The following is a 14220-nucleotide window of genomic DNA, read 5'->3' as shown; positions in this document are numbered from 1 at the left end:
ACTGCACTCCAGTCTGGGCGACAGAGTGAGACTCCAACTCAAAAAAAAAAAAGAAGTCTTAATAAATGGTGAGATATACACCAGCTTCATAGATAGGAGGATTCAATATTTTACATATATAATTTTCTTTCAAATTGCTTTATAGATTCAACGTAATTCCAATAAAAACTAAAATAGAATTTTGGGTAGAAAAGGTCCCAAAATGGATTTAAGGACTTGCAGTCAATAAGGTATGCTGAGCTGATTTGGGAAGCCAAACCCAGCCCACAACCTTCTCTGCTAGCACATATAACTCTGGATAAAATATAATAAAATATTTTTAAATGTATAGCCAGGCAGAAAACTAGAAAGGGCAACCCTCAGAAACAAAACAGAAACTCAAAATCCATAATGTAGACCAGTGTTGACTAGGAATTGAAGACCAAGTAGAAATATGATAATAGGCTATTCACCTTCGGGTGTGGGGTTTATCTACCACATAGAGCTGGAATTAAGCAACTTATATAAATAAAGTCAGAAGGGAGGAAGGACTAGGAAAAAAATACTTTCCTCTCAAGAGTGAAGCAGTACAAAATCATGCCTCCTGCTCTGGGCTACAAATGGAAAAATTAGAAATTAGAGATTTAAACCTGTTCAAGGTAGGAAGAAATATTTCAAATGTGCCTCTACAGAGGATTGGAAACTGGATCCAAAACTAAGAAAACCTGCAGATCTTGACAAATGAAATGTTAACCTACCTCATAGGAATGCCACTACAACCCAGGACATATGGAACTCACATGTGGATGTGACTCACAGTCAAAGATGATAAAGCACATGATCAAATAAACCACCCTGAGAAGGGAATTAGAGATGAAATACAAAAGAGAATTTACTCCCCTTAAAATACAGATAATAGAGCACTAAGAATCTTAATGGGTTTTAAACATATGACAAAATAAAGGAGAGAATAGAACGTGTAAGTGAAGAAAAAAGATATTATGAAAGATTTCAAAAATAACCAAATAAAGATCTATTAAAAATACCATTGGCCAAGTTTGGTGGTTCAGCCTGTAATCCCAGCACTTTAGGAAGCTGAGATGAGTGAATTGCTTGAGCTCGCAGGTTCGAGACCAGCCCAGGCAACTTGGTAAGACCTTGTCTCTACGATAAATTAAAGATTAGCCTGATGAGGTAGCACACTTCTGTAGTCCTGGCTACCTGGAAGGCTGAGGAGGGAGGATTGCCTGAGCTCAGCAGGTCGAGGCTGCGGTGGCCATGAGTGCACCACTGCACTCCTGCCTGGGTGACAGAGTGAGACTCCAACTCAAAACAAAAAATAAATAAATACCATTAATGAAAAAGAAAAGTAGACCATTATAACAGATTGTATTGTTATTCAAAAATGTCCTTCTCATCTTCCCCTGGGGAGGAATCTAGTTCTGCATCTCACTGAAGTTGGGCTAGGCCACTGATGTGTTTTGGCCAATGGTCTAAATGACAATGCACCAGTTGCAGAGGCTTTAGGGAGCATCACTCGTCTTGGCCAGCCCTGTTATGCAACATAAGAACCTCACATCTCAGCTAGGAGCTGATCTCCTCCCTTAGCCTGGTTCTCAGAATGAGAAGGTACATAAAGTCAACTGAACTTGACCCACACCATACAGCAGAGACACTGTGCTCCACCTTCAGCCACTGACATGCAAAGTGAACACGAAATAGACATCTGTTATAAGTCACTGGGATTTCACTGTACTATCAAAGCAGAAACTAATCAATACAGTTGAAGAGAGAATTAGTGAAATTAAAGAAAAATCTGAAAAAATCCAGGACACAATACAGAAGGGGGAAAAAAGTAATGAGAAATATATGAAGTTAAAGGACATGAAGAAAGAATGATAATTTTCAGTAATGCTTATAATAAACCTGAGAGTGTGGACTAGAGGAAATGGGGAATATAGCAGTTTTCTGATGTCATGGAAAAACTTATCACAAATTTAGTGACTGCTCTAGAGTCCTGATCACGTGGCTCTCATAACATGGCTGCTTGCTTCCTCAAACCCAGCGGGAGATCCTCTTTCCAGTGAGCTTTGACAGAGTCTTATATGATGTAACGTAGTCATGGCAGTAACTATCCTATCACCTTCACAAGTCCTACCCACACTCCAAAGGGACCCTTCCTTTAGAAGGTATGTACACCAGCAGGTAGGAATATTGGACCACACCTTGGCATTTTGCCTACCACAGGGAAAAAGCAGTAGTAGAAAACAGAATTTGTCCAGATCACATAGCTAGTAAGTTGAGTGACTACTTACTAGTAGGCCACCTCTAGCACTCTTGCTCTTACTACTCAACTGAAAGATGGCACACAGTATTTACCAGGGCAACATGAATTGCCCTCAGGACCCTAAAGGCACAGCAAGAATCTCCTCTAGAGCCTACCCAGAAGACTGAGTCATGTCTCCATGCTAAGTCATTACCTTTCTTCCTTTTATTTTATTTTATTTTTTGAGTTGGAGTCTCACTCTCACCCAGACTGGAGTGCAATGGCCACTCCCGGCCACCGCAGCCTCGACCTGCTGGGCTCCGGCAATCCTTCCGCCTCAGCCTTCCAAATAGCTGGAACTTCCGCCTCAGCCTTCCAAATAGCTGGAACTGCAGGCACCCGCTACCATGCCTGACTAATTTTTTTGATTTATTGTAGAGATGAGGTATCGCCAAGCTGCCCAGGTGGGTCTCGAACCCGCGGGCTCAGGCAATCCACTCACCTCAGCCCCCCAAAGGCACGGGATTAACCTTTCTTCCTTTTAAGTCAACCTAATATTCTGCCTCTGACTCTAAAATTCCATCTCTGTGGCATAAATTGCAAGTATTCTCTGTCACTGTAAATATTTTATGTGCAACTCACACGTTTTTCAAGTTGTCTTTTCAACTTTTAGGAACACATTAATAGAAACATTTGGATTGTCCCCTTGTCACTCCTTTACCATTAAAAGACTTTGATTGAATAATAACATCACAAAATCTAAAAGCTAATTTAAAGCCCTTTTAAAATTCCCAAAAGCTGAAAAGAGAAATCCATTAGTATTCTTGTTTATTCTAGAGTTTATTGGCTTATAGGCATCATCTTTATTGTTTTACAGAAACACACACATTTGTTTTGTTCTTTTTTAATTGATCAGTGGCAGAATACAAATGGTGAAGAATTAATCTCAGCTGTGTATTGCTTCTGTGATTCTCTGAACAGAAAGAGGAAAATGTCTCATGTGCTTATTGCACACAGGCAATATCTCAGATCATTTTCCCAGCTGTGGAACAGATTGTAAATCTCATTTTTAAATTACAATGCATATTTTAATTGACTAATTAAAAAGCTTCTAGCATCATTTTAAGAGATGAAAATCATTATTGTGACAGTTCTGTGAATAAGTTTAATTCATATAAGAACCAACTCTGCCCTTCCTTTCTTTCCTTTTGTCAGTTATGCATCCCTGAAAAACTGTAGATTGTTTTGTATGTGTGACCAGTAAAAAATTACTTTGTTCCCTCCATTACCTCTCTATGATGGTTAATCTTATGTGTCAACTTGATTTAGCAATACCCAGATAACTGGTAAAGCATTATTTCTGGGTGTGTCTGTGAGGATGTTTCTGAAAGAGATTAGCATTAGAATCAGTAGACTGAATAAAGAAGCATCACCTTCACCAATATGAATGAGTACCACCCAGTCCTTTGAGGGCCCAAATAGAACAAGAAGGTGCAGGAAGAGCAAATTCTCTCTCTTCTTGAGCTGGGACATCCATCTTCTTCTGCCCTCAGACATCAGCACTCCTAGTTCTTGTGTCTAATTCAGATTGGATGACACCACCTGCTTTCCTGGTTTTCCACCTTGCAGACAAGAAAATATGGAACTTCTTGATCTCCACAACAGCATGAGCCAATTCTTATATTTTCTCTTAAATGTGTGTGTGTGTTTGCGAGTATGCACATGCGAGAATACACACATGAGGAGGGGGACCCAAAGAAATCTGAATTTATTTATAAAAAATTGTGTATTTATTCTTATATATTTAAACTTCAGTCACCTTCAAAGTACTCTCCGTTTGATGCAATACATCTGTCAAGATGTTTTTTTTACCACTCAAAACAGTTTTTGAATTTATCAGTTGTGATGCCATTTAGAGCTTCTAACATTTTTTGTTTCACCTCTTCCACATTCACAAAACGTTTCCCTTCTATGACTTTTTTCATCCAGGAAATTAAAAAAAGGTCGCTTGGGGTGAGATCAGGTGAACAGGGAGGATGAGGCATAGGGGTCATGCTGTTTTGGGTCAAAAACTGCTAAATACTCAGTGCAGTGTGGGCAGGTACGTTGTCGTGGTGGAAGAACCAGTCACCTGTTTGCCATAACTCCGGATGTTTCTTCTGCAAATTGTGACACAAAACAATGCTAGCTGATACACTGATACTGATGGGTTCCTAAAACACCTACCTAGAAGGGGAAGCCTATATCACAAGGGGCCCACTCTCCAAAAAACAATTATGTTTTTGGGAGGTCCTCCCCTTGTACGTATTCTATTGGCTCTGTTTCTCTAGAGAACACTGACCAATATATTCCTTAAGTTTATTATGTGAAGCTGGTTCTTCCCTTGTGCTTGGATGGAATTGAGGACAGTTGTCATGACTTTTCTAGTGACTCAAATAATGAAGACATGTCAAGTCACTCCAAGTCCAAAGAATGAATCACAGTTCTATATTCAATGTGTCCAATCTACCATGACTCAAACTCTTCTAACCTGATGTAAAGTTAAACATCTCTCCTTCACCTATGGCCTGCCGAATGCTGGCCACTAGTGCCAGGAAAAGTGGACATGGAAAGACTTCTATTTAGCCAGATTGCTAACTTAGGTGACCCTAATTTCTGATACCAATCCCTCATTTGGGGGATAAAGTGGGAGTAGGAAGAAGCAGCAGGAAAGTTATTTCTTAACTAAGACAAATACAGTAACCCAAGTATGCTGATCTGTGGGCCTGGTGTGCATTCAAGGCTTACTTTTTCTCTTGAACCCTCATGGGGATGGGGAGTTGGGAAGTAGAGACTCTCCCAGGCTACCCCCATCATAAGGATCTTTTACCTGCAGATCCCTTTTGTAGACAGTCACCTATGGCTTTTTCTTCAGTTTATATTGCTGGAGTCCAGGAGGCCCTCTTACACATGATTTGAGATGATCTCATGCCATCACACTGCCCAGCATGGTCCACCTTTAGTCTCTGGGAAACAGCCCTGCACCCTGTGCTCTATCAAATTATGGGACAATGTGCTACATTTCTTTTGCCCTGCCATCAGAGGAGCTAGTCATCCAGTCTCTTTTTCTTTAGATTTCTCAGGCATGAATCACTGATCCACTATACCTCCCTATCTGTGAGGGGATATACATTGAATACTCCAAATGGTCTACATAATACCACTTTCTCTAGACTTGAGTTGAAAGGGCAACTCATACCCTTCTCCCATGGTGGCCAGAAGGGCATGGACTCAAATCCACTACTAACTCTCTAAAATATATTTTTTTAACATAAAAAAATATATATATATATATATATATTTTTTTTTTTTTTTTTTTTTTTTTTTTTTTTCCTGAGATGAGTGACAGGGGGGGTCTCTTCATGTTGCCCAGTCTGGTCTCAAACTTCTGGCCTCAAGAGATCTTCACCCAGCTTCCCAAAGCCCTGGGATTACAGATATAATCCCCACTGCACCTGGTCCCTAAAAAAATCATCTTCTGATCTTTGTTTTCTTAGCCTCGCCACCCTCTTTTTATTGGCTGAAGATGGCCACTCAGTTAACCTAGTTAGAGAACAATGCTAACCTGGTTCTCCTGCCTCCTTTTTCATCTGTATTGTTCTATCTGATTTTGGAATGTGGCCCTTATTGTCTTGAGTCACAGCTAAAACTGAAACTAAAGGGGTCCATTTTATCATCCTATGACATGTGTACTCATATTTCTATCAACTGGTCCTTTTTTTTTTCAGTTGAAAATTTTTTAAAATATACATATAAGCCGGACGCAGTGGCTCATGCCTGTAATCCTAACACTTTGGGAGGCAGAGGCAAGAGGATTGCCTGAGCTCAGGGGTTCAAGACCTGCCTGAGCAACATGGCGAAATTTCATTTCTACAATAAGTTTAAAAATTAGCCAGGCATGGTGGCGCATGCCTGTGGGTCCAGCTACGTGGAAGACTAAGGCAGAAGGATCACCCCCAGCAGGTCGAGGCTGCAGTGGCCATGAGTATGCCACTGCACTCCAGCTTGGGTGACAGGATAAGACTCCGACTAAAAAAAATTGTATATATATATATACAATTTTTATATATATATAAAATATATATATATATTCATTCTGTTGACTCACAAACTCTAGAAAGCAGGGTTTAAACTCCCAAAAGTTAAATAACTTCAGAAATGAAGGTTTGAGTGCCAGTTATAAAAAAGAGTTAACGGTAATGAGTTAGCGGCGATGAGGTGGAATAAGAAACTAGTTAGAAGCATACAGGAACAGGACTCAAAGACACAGAGTTCCTATCCCCTACACCCTACAACACCCTGAAGTCATGAGTTTTCATTTGCCTTGCCTTGCTCCTCCTCTTTGATGACATGCACCATAATTACCCAAACCAGATCCCTGGAAGTTATTATCTTAGATTCCCCTCCCCCTCACCTGCCATATCCAATCAGTCACCAAGCCCTATTAATGCTATTTATATAACATTCTCCCATCTAGCCCCTCCTCTCAGCCCTTCTGCCATTGCTCTCATTTAGGTTCTCACTCACTTTGACTCTTGCTTTTTTAAAGATAGGAGAGTGGACTGTGCTTATATGCTAACAGAGAAGAAATTGAAAATATTTGAGAGAGAAAACAATTGATGAAGCCAGAGCCCTAAAAGAGAAGGAAGATTTAAACCCAGGGAATAAAGACAAATCTTAAGCAGGAAAAGAAAAACTTTAATATCTGAGATGTTAACTTTCTCTAAAGCTGATTTATTCAACTTTTAAATGGTAATATTTTCTAAAGTAAGATAATATTAGTTGTATTTTTATCCTTATTTGAAAAAAATTTAAAACCAGCAAAGTTTCAGTCTAATTTTTTTTTTAATTTTGCTTTTCCTTCAAATCCAAATCCAATTTCTCCAATCTTGAGTATCAGTCTAGCTACTAACCTATCTCTCTCCATTCCCTTTCTTTTCTCTTTCTCTTAAAGGAGTAGTAGTTTTTATTGGTTGTTTACATTTTCCAATCCTGACTTCATTGTCTCCTTGTCTTCCTCCCACCCTCTGGCTACTCCTTATGGTCTCCTTCTGTTGATTTCTTCATGTCCTCAGGATTTCATTGTTGAAGGTCTCCATTCCTCTGGGCTACACAGCTACTATCATCAGTCTGTCTATCATCTCATCTTTACAGCTCTGTGAGGTAAATATTAACTTTTCCCAGAGTTTTAACAGTTTCTTCCAATGGTTTGCTCAAGCCTGTCATTTCAGCACTTTGAGAGGCCAAAGCGAGAGGATTGCCTGAGCCCACGAGGGTTCCAGACCAGTCTGGGCAACATGGTGAGCCAAAAAATTAGCCGGGCATGGTAGTGCGTGCCTGCAGTTCCAGCTGAGGGGGAAGGATATCCGGAGCCCAGCAGGTTGACGCTGGGGTGGCCGTGAGATTTTTATTTTTTTAATGGCATTTAGGCATTTTATAATAAATACAATTTTATGAAGTCCAAGTTCTCTTCTCTAATCTCACCTGTCTCTTGCTCTCTCCCTTCTCTATGAAGTGGTAAGTAAATCATAGCACATTTCAACTTTTCTCTTTTCATCTGACCATGTGACAGGACCCATCTTATCTCCTAATTCTAGACTAGCAGAGATTGCCTCTAAAAGATAAAGTGAACAGATAGAAAACAATGGATGTATGAAAACACTATATTTCAAAAGAAAGAAATGCTTCTATGAAATTGCCACAAATGGTGTCTACTAAAATAAGATTGCTGCACAGTAGAAACTTTTACAGATTTTCTACTTAGTGGACTCCGTAAGAAGTAAAAGGACATTACAGCTCTGAAGCCAAAGCAGATAATCATAAAGTTGGAAGGATCTAAGATTATTTGGATACAAAAAAGATTATTGTCAAGCAAAAAGTTGTAATGGAGGTAGTAAATTGCAGATTGGAAATGACTAAAAATCTAATCAAAGTAGATGATAAGCTTGAGAAATTATGATAATATTCAGAGAAAAGTTAAAAATATTAAATTTGTTAAAGATGAGATATGAGAAATGAACACATATATGTATACATAATTCCAAAAAGAAAAGTATCGATAAAGAAACAGAAAAAAATAACTGAATACTGGGATTTTTAAAAGGTTTCAGTTTTTAAAAGGAAACTACTCAGAAAAGATAAATAACCAGATATCCCCATAATATAGTCTGGTAAAAATTTTTAGTATTAGAGAAAAAGAAAACAATGCTTTAAGCATCCGGGCAGAAGAAAAAAGATTACTTACAAAGGAATACTAATTAGATAGACCTTATTCAGACTTCTTTTCTGCAACCCTAATTATTAGAATTCCATGGAGCAATACCTAGAGGAAATTGAGGTAAAGACTGTGACCCAAGCATCTTATATAAAACAAGAAAAGCACTCTTGTCTACACAATGACTCCTGAAAACATTTTTTGAAGATGTGCTCAGCCACTCGTGGCCTCCTTAAAAAGTTACTTGAATATATCCTGAAATTAGTTATGATTTGAACTTAAGAATGAAGGACTTGTAATATTATTAACTGACGTAAGAAGTGAAACAGAGTTAAGTCTAAATAAACTTGGCAAATATGGGCATAAGACTTAAATAAAATGTCAGAAGTCATCATTTAACTAGAAAATACATGACTTTATAAAAAAGGAGAACAGAGGATACTGGAGGTTGGGAAGGGAAAAAGAGGGACAGAGAGAGATTTGTTAAAGGAAATAAAATTACCACTAGATAGGAGGAATAAGTTCTAGTCTTCTATACCACTGTAGGATGTCTATAGTTAACTGTAATATATAGTTTCAAGTCGAGCACAGTAGCTCATGCCTGTAATTCCAGCACTTTGGGAGGCTGAGGCAGGAGGATTGCTTGAGGTCAGGAGTCCAACACCAGCCTGGACAACATGGTGAAAGCTTGTCTCTAAAAAAATTTTAAAATTTAAAAAATATACATATTTTCAAATAATTGAAAGGAAGATATTGAATGTTCCTAACACAGAAATGATAATTGTTTGAGATGATGGATATGCTAATTACTCTGATCTGATCACTATATATTATATGTATCAAATCATCACTATGTATTCCATGAATATGTACAATGATTATTTGTCAATTTAAAAAATTAGATAATGATAATAAAGCAAGGAACAAGTAATGAATGATCTAATAAAAAAGAAAATACATAACCAGCATTTATTAATAACTACAAATTTGATTTTAATAATCCTAGATTATATCAACAAAAAACTAAGAAATATGGGAGTTGGAGAAAGAGAGGTAGTAATTGTGCCAAATTTCCTATCACATTAATAAATACCATTTTTTTCTGGCATTGATTAGGGAAAATAAGCATATACATATAAGTGTATGTGCATATACGCGTGTGCATGTTTATATGTATACATACATACATGCACACACAAACAAAAAACTTTCAAGGCAGCAGTCGTGGTTTGTTTTTTTTTTTTTTGAGTTGGAGTCTCACTCTGTCGTCCAGGCTAGAGTACAATCCTTCCACCTCAGCCCTCCAAGTAGCTGAAACTACAGGAGTGCACCACCACCATGTTTGGCTAACTTTTTTGATTTATTGTAAAGACAAGTTTTCGCCAAGTTGCCCAAACTGGTCTCAAACTCCAGGGCTCAGGCAATCTTCTCACCTCCACCTCCCAAAGTGCTGGGATTGCAGGCATGAGTCACTGTGCCCTGCCAAAGTGGTGGATTTTTTAAATATAACATATACCTTCCAAACCATCAGAGAAAAAGTGAGCAAATAAAATAGTATAATTCAGGTAGCAAAAGAAAAAATGGTCAATAGCATGGACAATTCTTATATTATTAACTTTTTAAATAGGTCAAAAAACAGAATTCCTAGAAAAAAAGTCTCAATTCTGTAACAACAAAATTTGTACACACATATACTCACACTTTTTGTGTAGTTTAAAAACTGTGACACTCATTCTGAAATGTTAAATGTAGTTATCTCTGGATGATGGTTTTGGAGGTTGTTTCGATATTCATCTTTATATTTCTCTGTATTTTCCCAACCCAAAACGTAAAATAAGGCAATTACCTGACATGCTGCTTAACTTTCTTCATAAGCCTATTTATAAACTTAAATACATACAAATTTAAATACAATACTCCAAATACTCTACCTCTTTCTGCTCACATGGTTTCCCAGAAAATAATTAAATAGTGATGAAGTATTGAAATATACTAGTAGAGAGTGTGACTTTTTTTTCTTTTTTTTTGAGTCAGAGTCTCACTCTATTGCCCAGGCTGGAGTGCAGTGGCATGCTCACGGCCACCACAGTCTCGACCTGGGTTCAGGCTATCCTTCCACCTCAGCCTTCCATCTCAGCCTTTCAAGTAGCTGGAACTACAGGCGTGCACCACCACGTGTGGCTAATTTTTTGATTTATTGTAGAAATGAGGTCTCGCCACATTGCTCAGGCTGATCTCAGGCCCCTGAGCTCAGGCAATTCTCTCACCTCTGCCTCTCAAAGTGCTGGGATTATAGGCGTGAGCCACCGTGCCCAGTCGAGTGTGACTTTTAAAGGAAAAAAAAAAGTGTGGACTAAATATTATGGGGAAAAAAATATTAAGTTAAAATAACTTGCTTGAAAATTTAAAGCCAAATTTCACGAGACACTTATTATATACCCTCCAAAAGGGGGTAAAGAAGTGGGGCATCCAAAGGGCAAGCCTTAATTAAATAGGATTTTGAGGGGGAGAACCTCTGATGACTATTTGCATTATTTGAGATGAAAATCTCTGAGGAAGAGTGTGAAGGCTCACCATTCCTGAATGATTTGCCGATTTCACACACCTTCTTACTCCTTCCTCTCTTTACGTTCATCTTAGTGTACGCCTCTTTTCTTCTCTCAGTTGAAGTAGTCTCTACCCAAATGTAATGAAAAACTTAGGATGTTATTTTAGAGTAGTTCACTGCCTTTGTAAATGACCGACATTGCCGTTATCATCATCATCATCTAGAAACAGGCTCTCACTCTGTTGCCCAGCTTGGAGTGCTCAATGTACCCTCGAACTGGGCTCAAGCTCTCACCTCAGCCTCTCAAGCAGCTAAGACTACAGATGCACACCACCATGCCCAGCTAATTTGTGTATAAATATGTATATATACACAGATATATATATATATATATATATATAGTAGAAACAGATATATACTATATATATATATAGTAGAAATGGGGTCTTGCTATGTTGCTTAGGCTGGTCTCAAACTCCTGGCCTCAAGTGATCCTCCTACCTCGACCTCCCAACTACATTGCCTTTAATGCCACACTTTGAGTTTCATTGGAAATCTAGCCAAGATTTGCAATCTACTTCACTGTCATTGCTACATTGTTAAACTCAAGTATAAATTCATTTCAAATGAACAAAATTCTTATTACTACAAGAACTGGAAAAATATAAAATGTAATGTCTATTCTCAGTTTGGATTATAGCTAGGAGCACTTGAATATTCATCTGTAGAAAGAGATGATTAAAATCTAGATGACTTCTAAAGTGCCTTCAATTTTAATACTCTATAACTCTATTATTTCTACATAGCTGAATCATTGGGAAATTAACATAGCTCAATGAAACAAGGCAATTTACGATGTAGGCTGTACTAAGACTACTCTCTTTGTGGCCAAAGGTATTTCTTAGAATACTGAGCTAAAAATGTAACTGCATTCTGCAACCTATGCAAACATGTTCTAATTGATGGGAGGGGAAAAATTCAATCCAGAGTGCCAGCAATTCCTCTGTGAGTTAGCGTGGCAGGGGGGGTGTAGGGTCAGTGAAGCATCAAGTTACAGACCAAATTAAAGGTCTGGAGAAGAGTGGCAGGGTCTAATCATCTACCATCTGAGGCTGCCAGAACTGGATCTACCACCCTTACTCACTCACAAAGGACTGTTCTATGTGGGCTAAGCACTCAGACTAAGGGCTTCAAACATCTTTTTTTAAAAAAGGACTTCTAGTTCCAAATAGATCTTTATGGAATTATTTCCTTGAAGCTTAGTTTTATCCTATTAAAATTTCCATGAAATAGTAATCAAAACCTAATGCTTACAGTGTTCCACCACAGAGAAAAATATTGTGGGTTTTGTTCCTATTAAAAACATGTGTTTTTTATGTGTGTGTGTAATTATATATAGACCCAGTGTACACACATGTACACAAAAACCTTGGGGAAATAATGATACCAGTTTTACCTAAACCAGTAAGATTTATAACATAGTACTGTATTCTGTCCATAAGTACCGTTGTTAAGCTAACGCTTTGTAAAGGTCAGCAAGCGATGAATATTTCTGTATAGTTTGTGGCATAGGTTGCAAATCCTAGATCTATGAAGATGAATTAAGGTCACTTTAAAAATTCAAACAGTATCTTCTGGACTTGGTTGTCTGAATCATGTGCATCTGCACTATTTTTCCTGGGGGAAAGTTAATTTTAGAAAGGAGAAAAAGTTTGCCAGGAAAACAATCACATTGGCTCCATAACTAGACAGTGACTCTTTTTCTTAAAAGTTCAAAATGCTTTATAGACAGTCTCCTGCTTGTCCTTAATATCCTTGAAGCAGATACTGAATAACATTCTTATTTTATAACAGGCATCTGGTTTCATAAAAAGAAATGTAAGCTTGAATATTATACCTACTTTACAGTATTTTTAAAAATTAGTCCTTTACCTTAATTTTCCAAAAGACAGACAAAAATCTTTCTTTTCCCTGGTAATTACCCTCTGATAGTGTGATAGATACTTAGAATGATCCCAGTATCAATAGATTAGATAAATAGATAGATGATAAATAGATGGCTGGATGATAGAGATATGAAAAGCAGCAGATGTTTATCTATGACAAAGTGCAAGATGGAGAAACATATAGTATGTGTGTAAATACAATATAATCACAGACTCTTCACCAACTCAGGTGAAGAACTTCGCTCAAATAATTAGGAGTGTAAACAGGATCTAAATTACTTGATATAACTTCGCCTCCTGCTTTCTAGAGATAATCGTGCACTAGAGACTTTATCCTTAAAGTAAGAAACTTGTAAAAATGCCAATGACCAGCATTCAATCATTGACCAAAAGTCAGTAAGGGAGTAGGGAAGGAAGATTTTCAGTTTTTATTCTCTATTCACACTAATATTTCCAGGTGGCGCTTACCAACATCGAGTGCCCCCTCTCTCTTCCATGCAGATCTTACAGATACTTCGCGGGCTGGGAGGAGGGAATCACAATCCGCTGTTTAAATATACACAAAACTGCAAACACACACACACCCCAGAATTCTGAATCAGGATCTTGGATGGGGCCAGCTTTTTTCCCCAGTGCCTGAATAAGAGCTGTTGCTTAAGTTGTGATAAAGTTACAGCACCGCAGTCACCCTGAAAGCCTTGAAAACATCACAATATTTAAGAAAAAACTATCTCAACCGATGCAGAGACAACGATAAGACGGCACGTTTACCTTGATCAAGAGTGACATTCTTCCCAAAGTTAGGCTAGTAACCGAAAGGGACAAAAGGAGGTATGTTCGGGAAGGAGAGGAGTTGCAACAGCTCAGCGTGTGAACTGCTACAGACCCTAGGGGAAAGCGTTGCTTTCGTGGGTACTCCACACCTGGAGAAGGTGGAGGGTCCCACCTAACTGCTCATCCCCCACCGCAGGGCCAGGAGGCGCGGGGTTTCGCGAGTCGCGGAGGGGCAGGGGAGGAAGAGAATCACGGAGCATGGAGAGGAGGCGGGGGTCCCGCTGACGGCCGAGGGTCAGAGTCCCTGTGGGCCGCCCGCCCGCCCGCCTGGCGGACCCAGGGAGGAAGCGAGGAAGAGAAAAGGAGGTGAGGAGGTGGCAGGCAGCGGGAGGCCGACCTGGTCCCTGGCAGGCGGCTCCCGGCAGCGCTGCACCCCGGCCCCTTACCTGGCGTC

Source organism: Carlito syrichta, unplaced genomic scaffold, assembly GCF_000164805.1.
Source record: "Carlito syrichta isolate Samal-C Ts95f unplaced genomic scaffold, Tarsius_syrichta-2.0.1 Scaffold302395, whole genome shotgun sequence".
In the NCBI taxonomy this organism is placed as follows: Eukaryota; Metazoa; Chordata; class Mammalia; order Primates; family Tarsiidae; genus Carlito; species Carlito syrichta.
This window is presented reverse-complemented; position numbering follows the sequence as displayed.